General features: G+C 39.4%; 1 protein-coding gene across 1 annotated transcript in view; it reads right to left on the bottom strand.

Moving 5' to 3' along the window:
- BCAS3 (BCAS3 microtubule associated cell migration factor) overlaps window positions 1-27,611 on the bottom strand; it is a 598,439-nt gene that overhangs the window by 476,332 nt on the left and 94,496 nt on the right. The window lies entirely within an intron of this gene.

Here is a 27,611-nt window from a genome sequence, read left to right as displayed (position 1 = left end):
ATTTTTATTACTGTGCATTTGATAAGTACCAGCCATTGTTATAAAGATAATGTAATATATTATTTCCTTTAACCCTTATGTGATCTATTTATAGAGGAAGGTTTTTCATTAAGCCTTTTCAACAATGAATGATCATAGGAAAACATTTCTATCAACAGCAAAGACTTCAAATATTGAAGAGTTAATGTTTTAAATTTATCATATTAATTTACTAATTGATTAGCAAAATGATTTACAGAAACAGGATACAAAGAAAACAAAGACTGAAACCTGTAAACATGGCTTACCAGCATCAAGTTTCCAAAAAATCAAACAGAAAACAAATATATCTGCCTCTGGTATCCACATAGTAAGTATTATAATTAGTCATAATCACAGTATAAGTGGGGCTTCCCTGGTAACTCAGACAGTAAAGCGTCTGCCTACAATGCAGGAAACCTGGGTTCAATCCCTGGGTCAGGAAGATCCCCTGGAGAATGAAATGGCAACCCACTCCAGTATTCTTGCCTGGAAAATTCCATGGACTGAGGATCCTGGTAGGCTACAGTCCATGGGGTCGCAAAGAGTCGGACACGACTGAGAAACTTCACAGTGTAAGTGTTATGCTGTATTCTTTTAATCATTCAGGATACTAAAATCTTACTTTGGGTATGGAACAGGGAAGGACTGGGAGTTTGGGATTAGCAGATGCAAGCTATTATACACAGGATTAATAAAGAAGGTCCTATAGAGCACAGGGAACTATATTCAACATTCTGTGATAAATCATGATGAAAAAGAAATATTCATGTGAATAAACTTGTAGCACAGCAGAAATTAACACAACATTGTAAACCTGCTACACGTCAATAAAATTTTTAAAAAATAAAATCTTACTTTGTAAATCCCAATGTAGAAGAAAATCAGTTTTTCTTGATAACAGCAGAAATGTTAAAAAAATTACTTACTATTTTATAAATTTTGAAGATATATGAACTTGGGGAGTCTAAATTCTACTATGATCTTTTTTTTTTTTTCCTTTTCATGGACAACATAAGGTAAACCACTGGCAGAGGGATACCAAAAAACAGAGGACAAAGGGTAATTTAAAAATTAAAATTTTACTTAATGATTAAGAAATGGATTATAAGACAGTTCCCTAAAGAAAGAAGTTAATTTTGAGTCATGATATTATAAAGAAACTTTGAATACTAGAAAAATACACTTAGAAAAATTTGTGTGTTCTTTAAGGTACAAGCAGTAACACTCCAACAAAACAAAGCAAACTCTTGCTTGAATTTATTTCCTCAGAAAGCAAGCTAATTTGTTAAATGCTTATCTGTCATGATAAAGTGTATACAAAATCATTTTGCATATCAACAGATAAAAAACATAAGATACTTGACATGAGAACACTATAGTGTTCTCATATCAAATATCTATACACACACACACACACACTTTCAGAGCACAACTATACAGTTCAATTCTTCTAATTTGACTTACTAAAAACACAAGAAAGTCATTATTTGTACACTACAGAGTATGTTTGTTTGAAACCTATGAAGAATAGTCACAATCTGTAATACCTGATAAAGCCACAAGATTGTCCTTTCTGTTCCTATGATATCAGGTTTAGAAAATAAGCAGATGACGCTTTACATACTTATAATAACATGCAAAGTTATTTTATAGTGAAAGCGAAGTCGCTCAGTCGTATCCGACTCTTTGCAACCCCATGGACTGTAGTCTACCAGGCTCCTCTGTCCATGGGATTTTCCAGGCAATAGTACTGGAGTGGGTTGCCGTTTCCTTCTCCAGGGGATCTTCCCGACCCACGGACTGAACCCAGGTCTCCGCCATTGTAGACATTGTGGCTTTACTGTCTGAGCCACCAGGAAGTCCGTATAAACTAAACTGCAACAACACCAAATGCCTAAGATATAGATATGGTTAAAAATTGAGTCATTTTCCATTATTTCTTATGACAGATTGGTTTTTTTTTAATAGTTAGTCTAATTTGCCTGCTCTTATCAAGGTAGGTGGAAGCAGGAGTGGTCGAGAGGGATTGCGAAACAAACCAAAGCTGTGACATACACAGATTACAACCAAAGGGGCTAATCATAAATTTCAAACAATATCTTAGAAGTGAAACGTATAACTGCCTTCCGCTAATTAAAAAATTTTTATAAACAGCTATAGGGAAGAAAGGGAAAATAAATTATTTGTAATATAATTGTGAAACTCTGGTAATTCAGAGGAGCAATTCTTAGTCACAGTTCACAAAGAAAACTACTATGTGAATGGCCACAGATACACTTATACAAAATACAAAATACTAAGGCTATATTGGAGCAATTTGTAAGCACAGCTTAACCACAGCAAGATGTGAATTTTTGATCCTACCTTGTAAGAAATCTTAGATTTAGATTTCATTATGAGGAATAAAAATGTCCTTATTGCCCAGGATCACAAAAACTAATAATATACTACCTTCACAAATTAATGCTATCTACACAATACCTAAATAAAAGACTGCCAAGATAAATCTCTTCCCAAGTGAAACCATGAATATATTTGCATTACAAAACAACAGTGCAATTAGATTTTTCAAAAATTATATAAAAGATATTTAAGAAGACTAGGAGACAAAAGTTAGCACAGACATTCATATGACACAAAAACAGACTAATTGAAATTTAGATTCTTTCAGAATACATAAAATACAAGGTCAAAGTATTTATCCTATATATAGTATAGCAACACAGATTTTAAAAGAAGAGGATGAAAAGCAGGTGGTGACAGATGAATGGAACCAAGTAAAGCTTCAGAGAAATTAAAGGGAAGTATCTCTAAGGTTCTGGTCCGAGCTAAAAATGGAAACTGGAAATTCCCATTTCAGCTTCCAGGATTAAGCAGTTTAATAGCCATCAGTCTGATGCTCCAAAAGTTTATAAGCCTCCAAAAGGCTTTATTTTGAAAAGCATCCTTTAAGAGCTAACTTCTCCTAAGAAATGGGCAGAATGTTTCTTCTCACTTATCAAAACTAACTTCTTTACATATTGAACCTAGATTTTTAAATAAAGGAGAGACTTTAAAAAAAAAAAAAAAAAGACCATACCTCGGGCAAGCCTCAGTTCACTGGATCTATGTCACATTGATTTATAACAGTTATTTCTTAGGGGGAAAAAAGCACACACAGATGCAAACAATTACTCTATTTTTGTAGGCAACAAGTGAGGTGGGTGGTAACTGAGAAATTTTTTTAAAATCCTGTCACAATATTCTGCTTTTTCTTAAGAAACCCTCCTCACACAACAAACGTTTGCCACATCAGAGAATTTCCAGGGCCCGAAGCACCACTTTGATTCCAGACCGCTGCAGGCATTAGCAGGAGGTAATTAGGGTAAAAAGTTCAGCCACAGTTCCATGTCTAGAGTCCTGCCAGAAATAAATTTCCTCTCTATTCACTGGTTTCTACTGTACCCTCCCTAAGAATCATATTGAAAACACATTTATCTTTGTGGAGTTTGTTCCTCTTCTAATTAACGTTATGGCGTTTACAGTGTTTAATAATTTAAAACGTGCCCCCATCGCAGCAGTTTTTAACAGTGGAGGGGTACATTATCATTTTTCCTATACTGCGGCTTCACTGGACAGTGACTCACAGAAGTATGCAGTGCAGCTGTTTTCATCAAGCTCTCTGGCCATCATAAACTTTACTTTTATTTCCTTGCTTGAAAAGGTGCATGGACGAAACTGACAACAGATGCATGCAATATGTTTGTTGAAATTTTTCAGGGAAATGAAGACTAATAAGTGAATATATGTTACTTTAACACAAATTTATTATATTTCATTATTTCCACAGAGATAAATAAAAACTGTTACACTTAAATAAGTGATAAAACCTAAATATATCACACATTTAAACACAAAACTTTAAGGAGGGAGGTTCAAAAGGCAGGGGATGTATGTATACCTATGGCTCATTCATGTTGTGGTTTGACAGAAAAGAACAAAATTATCCTTCAATTAAAAAATAAATTTAAAATATATTTTTAAAAAATTTTAAAGAGGACACTCCAAAAGGGACACTCAAAATTCTGTCTCTTGTTCATTCCTATCCATCCACAAGCACGTTGATCCACCCCCACACCAGGAGGCTCTAATTAACATGCCAGTTATTGTATAATAATAACTGTTTTAACCTTTGGATACTGTGTTTGAAAAATAAGATGTTAGTAAAATCACTTGAATGCCAAGAAAAAAGACTTGTTATACTAAAAGTTACTAACGAAGACAAAATCACTTAACATTAAGATATAACACATTCAAAATACTTTAAAAAAAAATCTTGCTTCTAGGATAATATACCATTTGTGACAACTACCTGTAGGCCAGATCTATTTTTTAAATAACAGTAATCTACTTCTAAACAAATTGTGGCCCTCTGTAATATCTCACACAGAATATAAATCCAGGATTTTATCACATTAAAAAAAAATTAACCAATCTGCTCTACCAATCTTACTTTCCCACACTATTCAGGACTTCCTATTTGTCCATCCTTCCCTGCCCCTCATCGTGATATGGATGGCTTCAAGAATTTCTGCCATCTTTAAGGGAAGTTTTCCAACTAGACTTATAGAACAATATCATGCTTTGTACCATTACAGTTGGATTTACATTTCATGAACATTAAAGATCTATTTAAACATATTCTATAATTGGAATTAAACTAGGAAAATAAATTAAGAAACAGAAGAATTTTTAAACGAATACCAAAGGAGAAAAAGCAAACCTTTAGATTTAAATCCTAATTTTTTCTTTTTAAAATTTATTTTTTAATTGGAGGGAAATTGCTTTACAATGTTGTGTTGGTTTCCATCATTAAACAAGCCAAATCAGCCATAATTATACATATATCCCGTCTCCATATACTGACATTAAGTAAAGGTTCATAAAATAATAAAATCCTGGCTTTTCATTGTATTTACATAACAGGATATCATATATAAGTCATATACCAATAATGAAGCAATTTTCTATATAATATTGAAACCAAAAGAATATAAATGTTTTCCTTTATGGTGAGTGAAAGTGAAAGTGAAGTTGCTCAGTCGTGTCCGACTCTTTGCGATCCCATGGACTGTAGCCCACCAGGCTCCTCAGTCCATGGAATTTTCCAGGCAAGATTACTGGAGTGGGTTGCCATTTCCTTCTCCAGCAGATCTTCCCAACCCAGGGATCGAACCCGGGTCTCCCACACGGCAGGCAGACGCTTTACCGATTATATTCTAATTAGAGAATTTCTGCCCACCTTAAAATTATGAGGATATTTTCTTCATCTTCAAAATATTCTGTTCCTTTTTTCTCTGTCATTTAACAGAAAAGACAAATAGGCTTAAAAGTTGGTCATGCACTTCAGAGGATGCTGAAATAGATTTAAATATATATAAAAGTATTCAAATTCCATAGCTGTCAGTAAAATTAAAACAAAAACCGCCTGAGATGCCAATGCATATTCACCAAGATGGCTAAAATGAAGACTATCAATGCCAAGCTCTCACACAAAGTACTGCACCTGGAAGGCTTATGAAGGTAACTGGTATAACCACTTTAGAAACCTGCTTGGTAATATAAAGCAAAGCATAACGTATGACCATGCAACTCCACTACTAGGTACACATACCAAAGAGAAACAGACACCAAAAATTGTACACACATATATACAAATGTTCAAATCAGCAATGTTCACTACAGCCCAAAACAGCAAATTATCCGAACGTCCATCAACACAGAACACTGCCCTAACATTCTCTAACCACATTCTCTACTATTTTTTACACATCACTTGCCACCATAATATATATTTTATTTATTTGTTTCTCTCTCCCTGCTAGAAAGTCAGCTCAGTCAGTACATATATCTTTTGTCTCCTGAGATCCAAGTGGCTCAACCTTAGCCCTATTGACATTACAGGCTGGAAAATTCTTTGTCATCAGGAGTTGATCTGTACTTTATAGGATGTTGAGCAGCAACCTTGACTCTACCTAACACTAGCACATCCCAGTCCCTAGATATGGCATCCAAAAGTGCCCCAGGCATTGGCAAGTGTCCCCTCTCAACTCCTCACCTCCAAGCCACTGCCCTGGAGTACTACTGTACTAGAAAAGCACCTGAAATATAGTAGGGACCCACAATGTAAGTACCCAGAAACATTTCTTGAAAGAATAATAAAATTCCTTCTTAGAACAAAAGGGGGAAAAACATTAAAGCACTTTTTCAGATAGCAGCATACGTAATCTATAGCAAATATTTTAAAATCATACACACAGGTATGATTTATGCAGTAGCAAACAAGGATTCCTTACACCTTACAGAGGCATGCAGTAATGAATTCATTATCAATTAATTAGCTTACTCTTTGACAACAACATATTTAAGTTTTAGTTAAAGCAAATTACCTTTCTAAATCCCCAGTACTTTGATTCAAGTAATAGAACCATGAGATTTAGCAAGATTTTTATTCTGCTAAATACCATACAACTACATCACCAAACTATTTCCACCAGAATTGTGCAATAATACTTGATTTGAAAACTAACATGGTTCTTCATAATGAATTACCTAGTTTTCAGCAACAATTCTGTCTTTGGGATAAACACAACAGTGATCTCTTTTCAAGGCTTGTTCACTGTGCACACGCCCGTCCCACCAGGAGGAAGCATGCCTGGACGGAATTCCGCAAAGTCAGAATCTATGCAGATGTTCTTTTCCTTTTGGTTTTCCTTTAATTTACAAATCTTGTAATCTAAGCCTGAAGTTGACTGAACCAACATTTAAACCAGGACAGCAACAGCAGCCAAAAACTCAATCTGTTTTCTATTTATATGTCAAGACTGCATCCTTTTGGTGGCTGAAAAAACTGTTGTTTTGAAATGATTACACAGAAAACTGCAACCCCTTTAGTTGTTTTGTGAACCAGTTCTAGAGTGAAAATGTTTCTTTTAAAGGGCTTTTAAGATACAGAGCAGAAGAAAAAACAACTTTGCATTCAAGGTTCCCATCTTTTGAACTACGTAATAAACAGTCACATTAAATAACATGACAGCAAAGTTATCTCCCTTCAAAAAAGATCTCAAGGATACTCGAAGAGACTTAGTACGTAGAAATGTGCTTCTTCTCCTGAGGGCTGGAAGGAGCAGCAGAGGCACATTATAAAGAGGCATGAGAAAACTATTGTGGGTGGTGGGCATGCTCATTACCTCCACCAGAACAATGGTTTCATGGGTGTGCACATATGTCAAAATTTATCATAACATACACTTTAAATATGTGCCGTTTGTCATGTTTCAATTATACCTCAATGAAGATATAAATAACATGGGTTTTCTTGGGGAATATAAACAAATTACCATTTCCCAATGAACATAAAGGGCTCCAGTTCATCAGAGATACTAATAGACACAGTACTGGGTTAGGACATGAAGCCTACAAACCTGTAGCACAAATTCTGGACAAACTGGGCACAGCCACATGCTTCCAACAGTCATACAGACAACACTTTCAATTTATGTATAAATTTATATTATGTATGTATTTCTTTATATATATATGAAAAGAAATTCCCAGTAAGGAGTTTTCCTTGGGTGCCCTTACTATCTTTCTAACCAAATAATACAAGGTGCATCTAATAAGGGCCTGACATTGTGCTAAACACCTGAAAATACAGCCTTATATAATCCTCAGAAAGACACAGCATAGGAGTTGTAAATGAACACCATCTTACACTTATGGAAACTGAGACTGAGAACTATTGAATAATTTCAGTCTAATAATTCATATCTAGGTCTGTGTGACCCCAATTCTCTGTTCTTTCCATTATTCTATACTTATCCATGGATTCAGGGGTATCAGTGAATATTACAGGGTACCAACCTTAGGCTAATGCATATGCAAAGAATATTAGAGAGCCCAAAATGAAAATCAGATCCATTAAACATAAATATCACTATAGGTAGAGTTCCTACTAGATTAGCACTACAGAAGCTGCCACTGAAGGCCCACTGTCATCCAGGATATCAGAATGTCAAAATCTGTCACTTGTCAAAACTAAAATTTCCTGGCTAACAGCTCTGGATTGATAAATCTATAGATCTGTACAAGTAATAAGAAACCGTGATGGTTTTCCACTCAGAGGTAGTCAGAAATATACACCTTTAAGCCCAAAGCAAGATAAGAACAACTTTGCTATTGCTGTTTAGTTGCTAAGTTGTGTCCAATTCTTTTGCAACCCCACAGACTATAGCCCGCTCCTGAGTCCACGGGATTTCCAAGGCAAGAGTACTGGAGTGGATTGCCATTTCCTTCTCTAAGGGATCTTCCTGACCCAGGGATCAAATCTGCATCTCTTGCATTGGGGGTGGAATCTTAAACAATGAGCCATCTAGGAAGCTGAGAACAGAGTCCAACAGAAAGACAAATTGAGCTACGTAATTTTAAATTTTCTAGTAGCCACATGAAAAACAAGAAATAAGTGAAATCAATCTTAATACATTTAACGTAATATATCCACAATATCAGCACTTTCATTGGCGCCAACCATGTTTCAATTGCTCAATAGCCAAATCTGCCTGAAGAGTACATGAAGAGACTATCTAGCCAGCTAATAATTTAGGTGCATAAATCCTAAAGAGAAGTGGTAACACAAAAAACACATCCCAAAGAGTTATCACCATGTTCCCAATACACTGTAATGACAGCATTTCAATACTTACTTTCTGAATAAAGGTTCAAAAATTGATGTGGATGCATTCCCCAAGAATCTCTATTAAAATCAGGTAGAACCACAGAACAAGAATTAGATGTAGCTCTTTGCAACATGGCCACAGGAAATGCAAGCAGTAGTTAAATGAAGGGAGAGATGGTCCCATTTTAAATAAAATCTGTGGCTAATTTCTGTTCTCAACAAATTTCAAATCAGACAGTATAGGAAACAAACCTTTCACAAGTGCTTTCTTCTTCTTTGATTACATCATTCTCTGACACAAAATCTTAAAAAGCCAAAGAAGGAAGTTTTATACCTGGTGGCAGCATACAATGGCCTATTTAAAGCTTCAAGCTCTTTCCATTTGTGACTAATATTTTAAACAGTGTATATTAAATATGTATATTAATATTCCATATTAAGGAATATGCAGTAAGTAGGATAATATATATAATAAGGTAGCACCAATATTCATCATTAAATAAAACATGCCATAATATATTAATAAGAGGCAAGAAAAAGCAAGGTGCAGATGAGAACAATACGACCCAAATATTTTTATAAACGCATTTGTGCAAGTACATAACATCACGTGGGCTTCTCTGGGGGCTCAGATGGTAAAGAATCTGCCTGCAATGCAAAAGACCCAGGTTCAATCCCTGGGTCAGGAAGATCCTTAGGAGAAGGGAATGGCAATCCACTCCAGTATTCTTGCCTGGAGAATTCCATGGACAGAGGAGTCTGGCAGGCTACAGTCCACGGGATCACAAAGGGTCAGACACAACTGAGCAACTAACACTTGACTTGACTCGATAACACCAGCTAACTCTGAATCTCCAAAGGTCTTTGAAAAACACCACCTATCAACAAATAAGGCAAATGAATCACCCTGAAATCACACTACAGCATAAGTATGAAAGGGATGAGAAAGAAAAGCTAAGAACTTTAAATAATATTTACCTTATGGCAGAAAGTGAAGAGGAACTAAAAAGCCTCTTGATGAAAGTGAAAGAAGACAGTGAAAAACTTGGCTGAAAGCTCAACATTCAGAAAACAAAGATCATGGCATCCGGTCCCATCACTTCATGGGAAATAGTGAAAACAGTGTCAGACTTTAGTTTTGGGGGCTCCAAAATCACTGCAGATGGTGACTGTAGCCATGAAATTAAAAGACACTTAACTCCTTGGAAGAAAAGTTATGACCAACCTAGATAGTATATTCAAAAGCAGAGACATTACTTTGCTGACTAAGGTCTGTCTAGTCAAGGCTATGGTTTTTCCAGTAGTCATGTATGAATGTGAGATTTGGACTGTGAAAACAGCTGAGCACCGAAGAATTGATGCTTTTGAACTGAGGCAGAGGAGCTGGGGGCAAAAAGGAGATCCTGATTCAATACCGACAGAGCCGGAAATTTCCTGGCAGTCCAGTTGGATAGGACTCCACACTTCTACCACAGGAGGCATGGGTTCAACCAAAGAAGGTGCCTTCTCTGCTGACGGAGAGCAGAGGGGGATTACTTTCAAAGCAAGGAGAGAATGCAATAGTCCTACCATGGTGGAGCATAGTTAAACCACCCAGGATTTGCTCTCAGAAGCAAAGAGGTCTCATCTTGAGTAGGGAAATGCCACAAACAGGTCTGAGATCAGTTGGCTCACACCCTTGATTACTAATGAGTCAAATAGGGTGATGAGGGGCTTCCCAGGTAGCGCGAGTGGTAAAGAATCTGACTGCCAATGTAAGAGGCACAGGTTTGATCCCTGGGTCGGGAAGATCCCCTGGAGGGGGAAATGGCAACCCACTCCAGTGTTCTTGCCTGGAAAACTCCATGGATAGAGGAGCCTGGTGGGCTACCGCCATAGGTTTGCAAAGAGTTGGATATGACTGAGCATGCATACACACACAGGGGGATGAGGGTGTGTGCAGGACCAGAGATGCCTGCATGTTTTTCCTTAAGCTCCATACTAATGATTATATAACAACCCTGTATCGTGCTCGAGGACATGATTCTCCTTCTTAACAAGAACCTTCTGACTAATCCTGTTATCTAAGATATATGTTGTGGGAGTGGGTCTGGTAAGATCTTTCTATTGTTAGTTCAGTTCAGTTCAGTGGCTCAATCATGTCCGACTCTTTGCGACCCCAGGAATCGCAGCACGCCAGGCCTCCCTGTCCATCACCATCCCCCGGAGTTCACGCAGACTCACGTCCATCGAGGCCGTGATGCCATCCAGCCATCTCATCCTCTGTCGTCCCCTTCTCCTCCTGCCCCCAATCCCTCCCAGCATCAGAGTCTTTTCCAATGAGTCAACTCTTCCCATGAGGTGGCCAAAGTACTGGAGTTTCAGCTTCAGCATCATTCCTTCCAAAGAAATCCCAGGGCTGATCTCCTTCAGAATGGACTGCTTGGATCTCCTTGCAGTCCAAGGGACTCTCAAGAGTCTTCTCCAACACCACAGTTCAAAAGCATAAATTCTTCGGTGCTTAGCCTTCTTCACAGTCCAACTCTCACATCCATGCATGACTACAGGAAAAAACCATAGCCTTGACTAGACGGACCTTAGTCGGCAAAGTAATGTCTCTGCTTTTTAATATGCTGTCTAGGTTGGTCATAACTTTTCTTCCAAGGAGTAAGCGTCTTTTAATTTCATGGCTGCGGTCACCATCTGCAGTGATTTTGGAGCCCAAAAAAATAAAGTCTGACACTGTTTCTACTGTCTTCCCATCTATTTCGCATGAAGTGATGGGACCAGATGCCATGATCTTTGTTTTCTGAATGTTGAGCTTTAAGCCAACTTTTTCGCTCTCCTCTTTCACTTTCAAGAGGCTTTTTAGCTCCTCTTCACTTTCTGCCATAAGGGTGGTGTCATCTGCATATATGAGGTTATTGATATTTCTCCTGGCAATCTGGATTCCAGCTTGTGCTTCTTCCAGTCCAGCGTTTCTCATGATGTACTCTGCATATAAGTTAAAAAAGCAGGGTGACAATATACAGCCTTGATGTACTCCTTTTCCTATTTGGAACCAGTCTGTTGTTCCATGTCCAGTTCTAACTGTTGCTTCCTAACCTGCATACAGATTTCTCAAGAGGCAGGTTAGGTGGTCTGGTATTCCCATCTCTTTCAGAATTTTCCACAGTTTGTTGTGATCCACACAGTCAAAGGGTTTGGCACAGTCAATAAAGCAGAAATAGATGTTTTTCTGGAACTCTCTTGCTTTTTCCATGATCCAGCGGATGTTGGAAATTTGATCTCTGGTTCCTCTGCCTTTTCTAAAACCAGCTTCAACATCAGGAATTTCACTGTTCATGTATTGCTGAAGCCTGGCTTGGAGAATTTTGAGTATTACTTTACTAGCGTGTGAGATGAGTGCAATTGTGCGGTAGTTTGAGCATTCTTTGGCATTGCCTTTCTTTGGGATTGGAATGAAAACTGACCTTTTCCAGTCCTGTGGCCACTGCTGAGTTTTCCAAATTTGCTGGCATACTGAGTGCAGCACTTTCACAGCATCATCTTTCAGGATTTGAAACAGCTCAACTGGAATTCCATCACCTCCACTAGCTTTGTTCATAGTGATGCTTTCTAAGGCCCACTTGACTTCACATTCCAGGATGTCTGGGTCTAGATGAGTGATCACATCATCATGATTATCTGGGTTGTGAAGATCTTTTTTGTACAGTTCTTCCGTGTATTCTTGCCACCTCTTCTTAATATCTTCTGCTTCTGTTAGGTCCATACCATTTCTGTCCTTTATCGAACCCATCTTTGCATGAAATGTTCCCTTGGTATCTCTAATTTTCTTGAAGAGATCTCTAGTCTTTCCCATTCTGTTGTTTTCCTCTATTTCTTTGCATTGATCACTAAAGAAGGCTTTCTTATCTCTTCTTGCTATTCTTTGGAACTCTGCATTCAGATGCTTATATCTTTCCTTTTCTCCTTTGCTTTTCACAGCTATTTGTAAGGCCTCCCCAGACAGCCATATTGCCTTTTTTGCATTTCTTTTCCATGGGGATGGTCTTGATCCCTATCTCCTGTACAATGTTACGAACCTAATTCCATAGTTCATCAGGCACTCTATCAGATCTAGGCCCTTAAATCTATTTCTCACTTCCACTGTATAATCACTAAGCAGGCGGCGGCGGCGAGCCGGCGCACCAAGTGCAGCCTAGAGGAGCTACCCCACATCCGAGGTCAGGGGCAGCAGCCTAGAGTGCCAGGCTGCGACGGCACAGGAACGGCCGAGAGGAGCTACCCCGTGACAGAGGTCAGTGGCGGCCGGGAGGAGACACCCCCGCGTCCGAGGTCAGGGTCGGCCGGGAGGAGACACCCCATGTCCGAGGTCAGGGGCGGCTGGGAGGAGACACCCCGCGTCCGAGGCCAGGGGCGGTGACCCTGAGGAACCACCCCAAGCCCGAGGTCAGGGGCAGCAGCTGGGAGGAGCCACCCACGCCCAAGGCCAGGACTAGCGGCTGGGAGGAGCAACCCGAGGAGCGGTGGCTGTGCGGGCACAGGAGGGCCTAGAGGAGCTATCCCACGTTGAAGGTCAGGAACGAGGGCAGTAATGAGACACCCCTTGTCCAAGGTAAGGAGCAGCGGCTGTGCTTTGCTGGAGCAGCCATGAAAAGATAGCCCATGCCCAAGGTAAGAGAAACCCAAGTAAGATGGTAGGTGTTGCAAGAGGGCATCAGAAAGCAGACACACTGAAACCCTATTCACAGAAAACCAGTCAATCTAATCACACTAGGACCAGAGCCTTGTCTAACTCAATGAAACCAAGCCATGACTGCGCGGCAACCCAAGACGGGTGGGTCATGGTGGGGAAGTCTGACAGAATGTGGTCCGCTGGAGAAGGGAATGGCAAGCCACTTCAGTATTCTTGGCTTGAGAACCCCATGAACAGTATGAAAAGACAAAATGATAGGATACCAAAAGAGGAACTCCTCAGGTCATTAGGTGCCTAATATGCTACTGGAGATCAGTTAGAGAAATAACTCCAGAAAGAATGAAGGGATGGAGCCAAAGCAAAAACAATACCCAGTTGTGGATGTGACTGGTGATAGAAGCAAGGTCCGATGCTGTAAAGAGCAATATTGCATAGGAACCTGGAATGTCAGGTCCATGAATCAAAGCAAATTGGAAGTGGTCAAACAGGAGATGGCAAGGGTGAACGTCGACATTCTAGAAATCAGCGAACTAAAATGGACTGGAATGGGTGAATTTAACTCAGATGACCATTATATCTACTACTGCGGGCAGGAATCCCTCAGAAGAAATGGAGTAGCCATCATGGTCAACAAAAGAGTCTGAAATGCAGTACTTGGATGCAATCTCAAAAACGACAGAATGATCTCTGTTTGTTTCCAAGGCAAACCATTCAATATCACAGTTTTCCAAGTCTATGCCCCAACCAGTAATGCTGAAGAAACTGAAGATGAACAGTTTTATGAAGACCTACAAGACCTTTTAGAACTAACACCCAAAAAAGATGTCCTTTTCACTACAGGGGACTGGAATGCAAAAGTAGGAAGTCAAGAAACACCTGGAGTAACAGGCAAATTTGGCCTTGGAATGCAGAATGAAGCAGGGCAAAGACTAATAGAGTTTTGCCAAGAAAATGCACTGGTCATAGCAAACACCCTCTTCCAACAACACAAGAGAAGACTCTACACATGGACATCACCAGATGGTCAACACCGAAATCAGACTGATTATATTCTTTGCAGCCAAAGATGGAGAAGCTCTATACAGTCAGCAAAAACAAGACCGGGAGCTGACTGTGGCTCAGATCATGAACTCCTTATTGCCAAATTCAGACTCAAATTGAAGAAAGTAGGGAAAACCGCTAGACCATTCAGGTATGACCTAAATCAAATCCCTTATGATTATACAGTGTAAGTGAGAAATAGATTTAAGGGCCTATTGTTAGTAACCAACTGAAAAAGTATGTACGGCCTTGATAAGACTAGTGGGACAATCTCTGCCCTCTTCTGATGTCTATGTCAGAAATTTTCTCTATTCCTTTTCACTTTAATAAAACTTTTGCTACAAGAAATTCTGAGTGACTGAAGCCATATCTTTGGTCCCAAAGTGAAATTATCTCCTCCGGAGATCACAAATCTGACACCGTTCACCATAAGCTATCACAGAGAAAAACTGGTTGAGACAAAATAAAAACTAAAACCAAGAATACTACAAAACACACACACGTAGTCACTGTAAACAAGAAACTACTACTTTAAAGTACTACATTAATGTAAAGTAGTACATTAAAAGTACTATGACATCATCCTTTTCACTAGGTATACAAAGGAACAGATAATATGGTTCATGCATCTACTGCTGTATGCCAAACCACTAGAAATCATACTGGCTTAGGACAATAAAAAAGGTACTGCTTGCTCCGTCATGGCCAATTCTTTGCAACCCTTTGGACTGTAGCCTGCAAGGCTCCTTCCATGGGATTTTTCAGGCAAGAATACTGTAGTGAATTGCCATTTCCTCCTCCAGGTGGAAGGAGGGACTGACGCAGGGACTGAACCTGTGTCTCCTGCGTTGCAGGAGGATTCTTCACCTGCTGAGCCATCAGGGAAGACCCACTTTATTTCTCATGAAAGAAGAGTGAATTCAACTGACGATTGAGAGAATAGAAAAACGGGACGTGCAAATTAGAACTACAATGAGAAAGCATTATGTATTTATATTAGAGTGGCTAAAATTTAAAAGTCTGATAAAGTCAAGTAAGGAAGTAACAGAATTAGAAACCTCATACACTGATGGTGAAATTGAAAGTGAAATCGCTCAGTGGGGTCCGACTCTTTGCAACCCCGTGGACTGTAGCCCACCAGGCTACTCTGTCCATGGGATTCTCCAGGCAAGAATCCTGGAGTGGGTTGCCATTTCCTTCACCAAGGGATCTTCCCAACCCAGGGATCGAACCCGGGTAGAAACCTCATACACTGATGGTAGGAGTGTAAAATGAGACAGTCATTTTGAAAAACAGACATCTAACATATGATTCAGTCATTCTACTTGCAGATATTTGACCAAGAGAAAAGAAAGCACATGTGTATATGAAGACTTGAACGTTAGGTTCAAAGCAGCATTATCTGCAAATCCAAAGTCTAGAAACAACCAAAATATCCCTCAACAGGTGAACTTAACAACCAAACTGTGGTACACTCATACAGTATGAAACTAGTCAACAATAAAGACAAAAAAGCAACTGATAAATGCAACAACATGAATGGATCTCAAAATAAATATACTTTGTAACAGATACAATTACAAATATACTTTGTAAGTATAACAAATATATTTTGCATATTTTATGATTCCACTTACATAAAACTCTAGAATATGCAAATATACAGTGACAGAAATAAGCTCAGTTTTTCATGCTACAACACAGCATACAAAGTACATTTTGTTTTTTGTTTGTTTTCCGGGTATGATTTTTTCAGTTTGGTCATGCTGGACCTTCAGTGTGGCATGCAGGCTTCTCTTGCTCTAGAGCACAGGCTTAGTTACCCTGTAGCATGTAGGATCCTAGTTCCCTGACCAGGGACTGAACCTGTGCCCCTTGCATTGAAAGGTGGATACTTAACCACTGGACCACCAGGGAAGCCCCACAAAGTATATTTTGAACACAGAGTTCATTAGCTCAGTTGAATACAGAAGGAACCAGGCTCATTGTGACTCAGTCTGACCATGTGCGCAGGCAACAATAAATGCTATAGCTTATTCCTACCTGGTCTTTGTTTATCTTGTTCCTTCCTCTCTAACTTAACAGTCTCAACTCTTCCTTATACCCCTATTCCACCAAGGCTCCTTCACCTTCTTTTTAAGGTGAAATTCCATATTTACTAGTAAACTTTTTATCAGTATTAACATTTTTTTAATATTTTAATCAGGATCATTGCTCTGATTACTTTGCATATTATTTCCTCCATATCTGTTTTCCCCATAACCTCAGTTTTAGTGTGAAATTTTGCAGAATATAAGCATGCTGTCCCCTCTAAATACACTCTGCCTCCACTGCACCCGGCTCATGGCCACTGGGAGACTGGCTGGCCTGTATCAAACAGATTGCAGCAGTGGGCTCCCTAACCCTTCAGAAGTCAGCCTCCAGCTTCTGGCTGGGTTCAGCCTGAGGGGCCATCGGGCAGCTGCTCGCTCTGCTGTCAGGTTAGAGCAGACAGACCGAATGCCTCCACCAGCAACTTCCACCAGGTAACCTCTTGATGTGGCTCTCACTGTAGGTTCTGCTAATGGCTCTCACCCCTTGCTGAGAAATGGTAAAAGGTCTCAGGTCCTCTCCACTTTACTTAAACTCTCCTCAAATTACCCAGTTGGAATATGTCTTCTATTTCTACCAGGTCCCTAACAGCACAGGTTTTCAGGAATACATATATCATGTAATAGCAAGAAAGGCAGTTCTTTGAAAATTTAAACCAGGATTCCTTTGGTTTGGTCACCTATATATAAACATTTTGGTGGGCTATTTGAGATTTGTACCAATTTCAAGGCTTGCAAGGAAATATACAATGTCTTGCAAGGAAATATACATCTATAAAGATGATCTTACAACAAACTACCAAAGGGCATCCATAGTTCAAGTATTACATTTTGGAATAAATACATTAAAAAACTTTCCCCTGTTACAGTAATGTCATCTTATTTCCTTGTGGTTTTGTTTCACCCATAATCAGATAAACAGGACAAGCTCTGAGGGCTCTGATGGTCCAAAGATAATACTAGAAGTCAAGAGGTCCATGAACACTCCATGATATCGGACAGCCCAGTATCCTGACCCATCTCATAAAAAACCTCTGTGCCAGAGAGGCAGGTCTCACATAAATGGTATATCAAAGATGGAAAAGCCCAGTCTTTGAATGCAGTAAATAGAGTCAGAAGGCCAGAAAGCTAGAAGAAAATGCAGAACACCCACAGAAATGTAAAAGACCGGAGAGATGAGCAAGTGAAAAGACTGGGTGCTTGAAGGCAGGCCAAGGAATAGCTGAAAAAGCCCAGGTGATAGAGCATCGAACACTGGAAGAATGGCCTAAACCTCTTTTCGGATCAGCACAAGTAATGCCAGCTCAAACTGTGATTCCATCAGATCTCACAACACAGCAGGAAGAAAATACATTAAAACAAAATATTTAGGGACTTCCCTGGTGGTCCAGCGGTTAAGGATCTGCCTGCCAATACAGGTGACACAGATCCCATCCCTGCTTTGGGAACTAAGATTCCACATGTCGTGGGGCTATACTTAATCCACATGCAGCAACTACTGAGTCTGCACATCCATGCTCTGCAACAAGAGACGCACCACAGTGACAAGTCCAAGCACCGCAGCGAAGAGTATCCCCCGCTCACTGCCACCAGAGAGAGCCTGCATATGGTGACAACAGCCCATGCACCACAGCAAGAACCAGCACAGCCAATAAGAAAATAAACAAACAAATAGATAAAATAGTTAGCATCACATGCAACGGTTCTGTGACATTTCATGACGAAAAGAACTGTTGGATACCCAGTATCCCAAGCAGCCTCCCTTTTGGTTCTATTCAACATAACCCGTATTTATCTTAGACACAAGTTGAAATAAATCCTTTTCAGTAACACTTCAGGGTGGGCAAACTGTGCTTAACCTCCACCTAAATAACTGCTGCTTTAGCTCAGTGGCTACCAAACACCAGTCTCACAGAATTCTGTCAGTCCAATGTGACCTTTGTTAGCAATCTGTAGCAAAAATGCAAAACTATTAATGCTGTGAACTAAGTGTATTTTATTTGATAAATAGCCCTTAATTTTGAAATCAAGTCTTTATTCCTGTTCAACTATTAAAATTATTTTGCTTTTTTCAAGGTAAATTTCAGATGTCTGGGGTTTGCCATAATTTTCATCTTTCTAATTATTAAAATTCAATCTTGCAAATATGGCCATTGAGTGCATATTTAACAAGAGATAAGAGATTCCTAACTAACTGAAATAAAGACATTTTCTCACTCTTTTCATTGAAGTATAGTTGGCTTATAAGGTTAGTTTCAGAAGTACATCATAGAGATTTGGTACTTCTGTAGATAATATACCATACAAAATTATTATTATAAAATATGGACTATATACTCTGTGTTGTCTATTACAGCCCTGTATATTATTTATTTTATTTGCAGCGTCCGTACCTCTCAATTCTCTTCATCTATTTCAACTCCTCCTTCCATCCTGCTCCCCTCTGGTAATCACTAACTTGTTCTCTGTACACATGAGTCTGTTTCTTGGGAAAATTTTCTCACTCTTACAAGAATTTCCCACCACCAAACAGATGTATGGCATGAGTCTCCAGATAAGACTTTCTTTATCTTATATGATCTTTAACTTTTTTTCTAACATTCTGTGATTGGAGAAGGCAATGGCACCCCACGCCAGTACTCTTGCCTGGAAAATCCCATGGATGGAAGAGCCTGATAGGCTGCAGTCCATGAGGTTGGTAGGAGTCGGACACGACTGAGAGACTTCACTTTGACTTTTCACTTTCATGCAATGGAGAAGGAAATGACAAACCACTCCATTATTCTTCCCAAGGACAGGGGAGCCTGGCTGGTTTCTGTCTATGGGGTGGCACAGAGTTGGACACAACTGAAGCAACTTAGCAGCAGCAGCAGTGATTCTATGTAAAGATCACATATCCACTCCAATAATGTGTATAATGTGATATTATATTGGATTAAACATTCTTCAAGGTCTGCAGTCAGCTGCTGAATAATCATACTGTTTTGCAGTTATTCATAATACCCAATAAAATCCTAACCATGAACAACTTCATTACTGGAGCAGGTTAGCATGTAATATACAGCACATTTTCATTTCCTAAGGAAGTGTACATCCCTTAGTATATTGTCCATACTTCCCCTCCCTCCAATTATTACACAAGACACTGACTTAATTCCTGGATCAGTAATGCAACAAACATTATGTCCCACCTAGACCTTAAATGGCTTATCTGAAACGATGATGGAACAGTGTGTGTGTTTCTCTCTCCTCCCTCCCTTTCCTTCTCCCTGTACATAGACATATAAACATGAAGAAAGAAAACATCACTGTAATACAATATAAAAATAAATGGCATTTAGAGACTGTCATGAATGTAGTAAGACTCTGTATCAAAAATTGTGGGCTCAGTGCAATGTGTAAATATCTAAAGGATAAAATATGAGGAAGGACCAGGATTATTTCCATAGCAAACTCCCCCCTTTCTTTGAAAACAGATTGTTGTTCAGTCACTAAGTCACATCCAACTCTGTGACCCCGTGGACTACAGCATGCCAGGCTCTTCTGTCCTCCTCTATCTCTTGGTGTTTACTCATTCATGTCCATTGAGTCAGTGATGCTATATACATTTATAAATAAGAAAATTTATACATCAAAAGGAAATTTTACTGAACTTCCCTAAGATAAACTTACTAAGCGATATTAATTGTAAATATAAGCAACTGACAAGTGTCCAAAGCACTTCGTGCTCAATAAAGCATTTGTCATGGAAATGAATGGCAACAGACATGTCTTGTGTGTCCCAAACGGTTAAGGGGGTTCCTAAGATTTTGTGCACCACTGGCCTTTGAAGAAGACATCAACACCCAGGTTCAGGACATGTGGTTCCTCAGATTAAGACATTTTCTCAACCATAAGAAAAAGAAAGTGTTACCAATATTCAAATAAAGGACGAGTATGACTGTATAGAAAACTTATTAAAATTCATTTAGCAAAAAAACAAATAGTTTCGGGCCCTGCTAGTTAGAAGGTGCTGTGCTTAAAACCAAGAAAGAAATATCTTCCCATTCATTTATCAGTAACAATTCTTAAAACAACCCAGCAAAAGATACAGACATAGAGCCATCTATTTGCAGAATGAAATAAATTTAAGGAGCAGACATGGGAGAGGGGAAATGAGTGTCTACAATAGATTTTTTCCAGTATGCAAATGATATTTTAAGCAGAACTAGATTCATCGCCCCTGTGGTGATTAATGTGTCAACTTGGCTAGGCCACAATAATCAGATTTGGTCAAATATTACTCTAGATATTTCTGTGAGCGTATTTTTTTACATAAGAATAATATTTAACTTAACAGAATTTGAGTAAAGCAGGTGATGCTTCATAACTTGAATGGGACTCATCCAATCAGCTGAAAGTCTTAATAAAATCTTTAAAAAACTGACTTCCTTGGAGGAAGAGGGTTAGAGATTGCAACTCTTTCCTCAGTCTGCAGATTTTAGATGTTCAGGCTTCACAATCATGTGAGTCAATTTCTCAAAATCAACACCCCCATTACCTTCTTCCCTCCCTCCTCATATATATAATCCCACTCCCCACTGGTTCTAATTCTCTGGATTAGACTAATATAACCCACATACCATCAGAGTCATCTCTCAATAAATAATCTCATCACCTACTATATATATTCAAGTGACACCTCAATAAATGAATCCTGTAAAAATAAAAATAATCTCCTTGGGACTTCCAGGTTGTCTGGTGGTTAAGACTTTACGTTCCCACTGCAGGGAGTATACATTCAATTCTTAGTCAAGGATGTAAGATCACACATACCACACAAGGAGGCAAAAAAAGATAAAAATCTTAATCATACAGTTAAGCAGGGTTGCTAAGGAATGGAAAATCTTTCAACACTTGCAAACCAAACTCAGCAAATAGTTGATTATCTTCTACAAACATCTTTTCGTGGTGCTTCAACAGGACTGGGTGTCCCTGAATTGCAGAGGTTTAATAAACATCAGGAAAAATGAAGTCAAGGAAAGTTTCCTTCACCACCGATACTTCTTCAACTCTTCTCTGCGTTTTCCATTCCCTTTTTTTTCCCTTTAAAGATTTATTTATTTATTTTATTTTTGGCTGTATTGGGTCTTTGTTGCTGCATGGGCTTTCTCCAGGTGCTGAGAGCAGGGGCTACTCTCTAGCAAATTACATTGCACATGGTAGCTTCTCATTGCGGTGACTTTTCTTGTTGTGGAGTACAAGTTTCAGTAGTTGCAGCACGTAGGTTGAGTAGTTGTAACACGTAGGTTCAGTAGTTGTAGTGTGTAGGCTCAGTAGCTGTGGCACACAGGCTTAGCTGCTCTGTGGCATCTGGGATTCTCCTGGACCAGGGATTGAACACCTGTCCCTGCATTGGCAGGTGGATTCTTAACCACTGTACCACCAAGGAAGCTCCCCCCATTGCCTTTCACCTTTCTTGTTAACATAACAGTTATCTGATCCATGTGCTGACCTGAATATAGTGTTGTCTTCTTCTAGCAAGCTTATTGTTTCACCTTTTTTTATCTCTTCAACTCTAGAATTTCCATTTGGTTTTTCTATAATTTCTTATTTCTAACTGAGATTCTCTATATGTTCAGTCATTGTTACCAAGCTTTCCTTTCATTCCATAAACACAGTTCATTTAGTTTTAAGAACATATGTATAACAGCTGCTTTAAAAGCCTTGTCTCTAAAATTTAACACTGGAAGCAATCAGCAACACTTTCTATCACCTACTTCCTTTTCTCAATATATCATACTTTGCTATTTCTTGGCATGTGTCATAATTTTACATTGGAAATTAGACATGTTTTATAATATGGTATAAGAATTCTGGAAAGGTACTTTGCTCCACAATATACAGTTACTAATGATTCTGCTGGATTTTATTTTTAATTCTTGCTTTCATTTTAAAGCCTGCTTTCCCGGGGGCTGCCCCTGTGTCTGAAATAGGGAACTGAAAGAGGAACTCCCCAAGTCAGTAGGTGCCCAACACACTACTGGAGATCAGTGGAGAAATAACTCCAGAAAGAATGAAGGGATGGAGCCAAAGCCAAAACAATACCCAGCTGTGGATGTCACTGGTGATAGAAGCAACGTCCAATGCTGTAAAGAGCAATACTGCATAGGAACCTGGAATGTCAGGTCCATGAATCAAAGCAAATTGGAAGTGGTCAAACAAGAGATGGCAAGAGTACACGTCGACATTCTAGGAATCAGCGAACTAAAATGGACTGGTTTTAACTCAGATGACCATTATATCTACTACTGCGGGCAGGAATCCCTCAGAAGAAATGGAGTAGCCATCATGGTCAACAAAAGAGTCCGAAATGCAGTACTTGGATGCAATCTCAAAAACGACAGAATGATCTCTGTTCATTTCCAAGGCAAACCATTCAATATCACAGTAATCCAAGTCTATGCTCCAACCAGTAATGCTGAAGAAGCTGAACGGTTCTATGGAGACCTACAAGACCTTTTAGAACTAACACCCAAAAAAGATGTCCTTTTCATTACAGGGGACTGGAAAGCAGAAGTAGGAAGTCAAGAAACACCTGGAGTAACAGGCAAATTTGGCCTTGGAATGCGGAATGAAGCAGGGCAAAGACTAATAGAGTTTTGCCAAGAAAATGCACTGGTCATAGCAAACACTCTCTTCCAACAACACAAGAGAAGACTCTACACATGGACATCACCAGATGGTCAACATCGAAATCAGATTGATTATATTCTTTGCAGCCAGTGATGGAGAAGCTCTATACAGTCAACAAAAACAAGACCAGGAGCTGACTATGGCTCAGATCGTGAACTCCTTATTACCAAATTCATACTTAAATTGAAGAAAGTAGGAAAAACCACTAGACCATTCAGGTATGACCTAAATGAAATCCCTTCTGATTATACAGTGGAAGTGAGAAATAGATTTAAGGGCCTAGATCTGATAGATAGAGTGCCTGATGAACTATGGAATGAGGTTTGTAACACTGTACAGGAGACAGGGGTCAAGACCATCCCCATGGAAAAGAAATGCAAAAAGGCAAAATGGCAGTCTGGGGAGGCCTTACAAATAGCTGTGAAAACAAGAGAGGCGAAAAGCAAAGGAGAAAGGAAAGATATAAGCATCTGAATGCAGAGTTCCAAAGAATAGCAAGAAGAGATAAGAAAGCCTTCCTCAGCGATCAATGCAAAGAAATAGAGGAAAACAACAGAATGGGAAAGACTAGAGATCTCTTCAAGAAAATTAGAGATACCAAGGGAACATTTCATGCAAAGATGGGCTCGATAAAGGACAGAAATGGTATGGACCTAACAGAAGCAGAAGATATTTTAAAAAGTGGCAAGAATACTCAGAACTGTACAAAAAAGATCTTCACGACCCAGATAATCACGATGCTGTGATCATTCATCTAGAGCCAGACATCCTGGAATGTGAAGTCAAGTGGGCCTTAGAAAGCATCACTACGGACAAAGCTAGTGGAGGTGATGGAATTCCAGTTGAGCTATATCAAATCCTGAAAGATGATGCTGTGAAAGTGCTGCACTCAGTATGCCAGCAAATTTGGAAAACTCAGCAGTGGCCACAGGACTGGAAAAGGTCAGTTTTCATTCCAATCCCAAAGAAAGGCAATGCCAAAGAATGCTCAAACTACTGCACAATTGCACTCATCTCACATGCTAGTAAAGTAATGCTCAAAATTCTCCAAGCCAGGCTTCAGCAATGCATGAACCGTGAACTTCCTGATGTCGAAGCTGGTTTTAGAAAAGGCAGAGGAACCAGAGATCAAATTTCCAACATCCGCTGGATCATGGAAAAGGCAAGAGAGTTCCAGAAAAACATCTATTTCTGCTTTATTGACTATGCCAAACCCTTTGACTGTGTGGATCACAAGAAACTGTGGAAAATTCTGAAAGAGATAGGAGTACCAGACCACCTGACCTGCCTCTTGAGAAATCTGTATGCAGGTCAGGAAGCAACAGTTAGAACTGGACATGGAACAACAGACTGGTTCCAAATAGGGAAAGGAGTACGTCAAGGTATTTAACTTCTATGCAGAGTCCATCATGAGAAATGCTGGGCTGGAAGAAACACAAGCTGGAATCAAGATTGCCAGGAGAAATATCAATAACCTCAGATATGCAGATGACACCACCCTTATGGCAGAAAGGGAAGAGGAACTAAAAAGCCTCTTGATGAAAGTGAAAGAGGAGAGTGAAAAAGTTGGCTTAAAGCTCAACATTCAGAAAACGAAGATCATGGCATCTGGTCCCATCACTTCATGGGAAATAGATGGAGAAACAGTGGAAACAGTGTCAGACTTTATTTTGGGGGGCTCCAAAATCACTGCAGATGGTGACTGCAGCCATGAAATTAAAAGACACTTACTCCTTGGAAGGACAGTTATGACCAACCTAGATAGCATATTTAAAAGCAGAGACATTACTTTGCGACTAAAGTCCGTGTAGTCAAGGCTATGGTTTTTCCAGTGGTCATGTATGGATGTGAGAGTTGAACTGTGAAGAAGGCTGAGTGCCAAAGAATTGATGCTTTTGAGCTGTGGTGTTGGAGAAGACTCTTGAGAGTCCCTTGGACTGCAAGGAGATCCAACCAGTCCATTCTGAAGGAGATCAGCCCTGGGATATCTTTTGAAGGAATGATGCTAAAGCTGAAACTCCAGTACTTTGGCCACCTCATGCAAAGGGTTGACTCATTTGAAAAGACCCTGATGCTGGGAAGGATTGGGGTCAGGAGGAGAAGGGGATGACAGAGGATGAGATGGCTGGATGGCATCACTGACTTGACGGACGTGAGTCTGAGTGAACTCCAGGAGTTGGTGATGGACAGGGAGGCCTGGCATTCTGCGATTCATGGGGTTGCAAAGAGTCAGACACGACTGAGCGACTGAACGTGACTGAACTGAACTGCCCCTAGGTCTATGCAGCTTAGTGGTTACCCAAAGGTTCAACAGAGAATGTATTCAACCACCCTGAGTCAATAAAGGCTGTCATTCTTTCCAAAAGGATCTCTGTGTGTGCAGAGGAACACATTCAACAGTCAGACATTTTCAAGTCTCCCAGGTTTTAGTTTCCCTTAGATGTTTTCATGGCTCCTTTGCACATACATGAAGCTTTAGCTGATCATGATTTTAGGCTAAAAGAGCCATGGGCCCACACAACCCCATGACCATAGTTCCATGGACAATGCTGTGGAGCATGGCCATGACATTCCCCACCATGGAAGAATCAACCAAGTTGGAAACAGAAACGGTGGAGTGTGACTCAAGCAGCTCCAGGCATGAATGCCACAGATTACCACAGCTATGACTTAATATTTACCAGTCTCAAACATAAAACACTTTTCACATTGTTGGAAGCCTTTGGTTGAGTTCTAGAAAAATGAAATGGTTATTACCTATCTTGCAGATGAGCTTCACTGTAAGTCACAAACTTCCATCTTTCCTAAGAATATTTATACCAGTTTCTGTTCCCCAGCTATAGCTTTATAAACTATTCTGGAAGTTCTTAGTCTTCTATAACACTGCCAAACTTTGTTATTCCTCTAGGCCCAGCACATGCTGTGCCTTCTTCATGAGGCTTTCTCCTATCAATCCAGGTACACTGACCTCTACCTTCTTTGAATTCTGATTAGACATCACTAGGCTTTGCAGGTGGAACAGTGGTAAAGAATCTGCCTGCCAGTGCAGGAGATAAGGGTTCAATTTCTGGGCAGGAAGATTCCCTGGAGTAGGAAATGGCAACCCACTTCAGTATTCTTGCCTGGAAAATTCCAGGGACAGAGGAGCCTGGCAGGTTACAGTCCATGTGGTCACACAGAGTCAAACATGATGGAGCACACATGCACACGCACACAGATGTCATTATCCCATAATCATTTTCTATGTGCCATGTTTTTGCTTTCAACAACATTCTTAAATCTTTGGGACACAGAATTAGGTTTTCAGGTTTTGTATCCTTATCCCATACCTAGCAAAGTGATGAGTTCACAGTAAATTTTTGCTCACTTCAAACCAAAACTTTACACTGGAAAAAAATTGCCTTGTAACACATGGAGTCAAACCATTCCCCCAGAAAGCAACAATTAAGACTCCAAGATCAATCATGTTACACCATTAGCACATTCTTTCCTTGTGCACTGCATCTGTGACCCAGACACTATCAGCTGAAAGCACATGGCAAGGACTACTGGTTGCCAAGCCTAATATTCATCTTGATCCTCTACCTTACTAACAAAACCACAGTTAATATCCCTGATTTCCTTGTAGCTAGTAGGAGTTCAAGATGAGATACTAACTGATAAGACAGTAGCCTTCTTGAGATCAAAAGGGGAAGGGGTCGTATTCTAAAAGATGTCAAAGCTAGAAATGGAAAGAATCTAGATCATTAATGACACATGGCAGAAACATTTCACTGACCATAGACTGCCTATCCAGTCATTCAATTCCAAGGTTTGTATAGGCCACTGGACCTTTTACCAGCAGTTGAAAACAATTCCTAACTGGAATTATATAGTGATAACTAAATCACTGTAAGCCATTATGAAGAATATTGTTCTCACTTAATAGATAGAGAAAGTAGGGAAAACCTGACTTCATGAGCAATAACAATTAATCATCTTAGTCAGTAAGCCGCTCACTGTCACAAATGCAATGAGCATGGAACTAAGAGTATGCCTGCTTGAAGAATTTAGAAAAAGGGTGGATATATGTAGATGCATAAGTGATTCACTTTGCTGTACATCTGAAACTAAACACTAAAAATCAACTATACTCAATAAAAATTTTAAAAAGTATGCTTGCTTGGGTTTGAATCCACAGTTTCACTGTGAGAATTCAGTGCCTGAGTTTCTCTAAACTACAAAATAGGAATAAGAACAGTATCTATTTCAAAGTATTGCTAACAGATATAAAAGAGAAAATTCATGTAATGCCTTTAAGAACAGTGTTAGGCACATGCTACAACAACAATAAATTGTAGGCTAATATACAATATACACTATGCTATATTATTACCATTAAGATATATTAAAT

Source organism: Oryx dammah, unplaced genomic scaffold (assembly GCF_014754425.2).
Source record: "Oryx dammah isolate SB20612 unplaced genomic scaffold, SCBI_Odam_1.1 HiC_scaffold_8, whole genome shotgun sequence".
Lineage (NCBI taxonomy): Eukaryota > Metazoa > Chordata > Mammalia > Artiodactyla > Bovidae > Oryx > Oryx dammah.
Note: the sequence above shows the minus strand (reverse complement) of the source record. Positions and strands in the feature narration are given on the sequence as shown.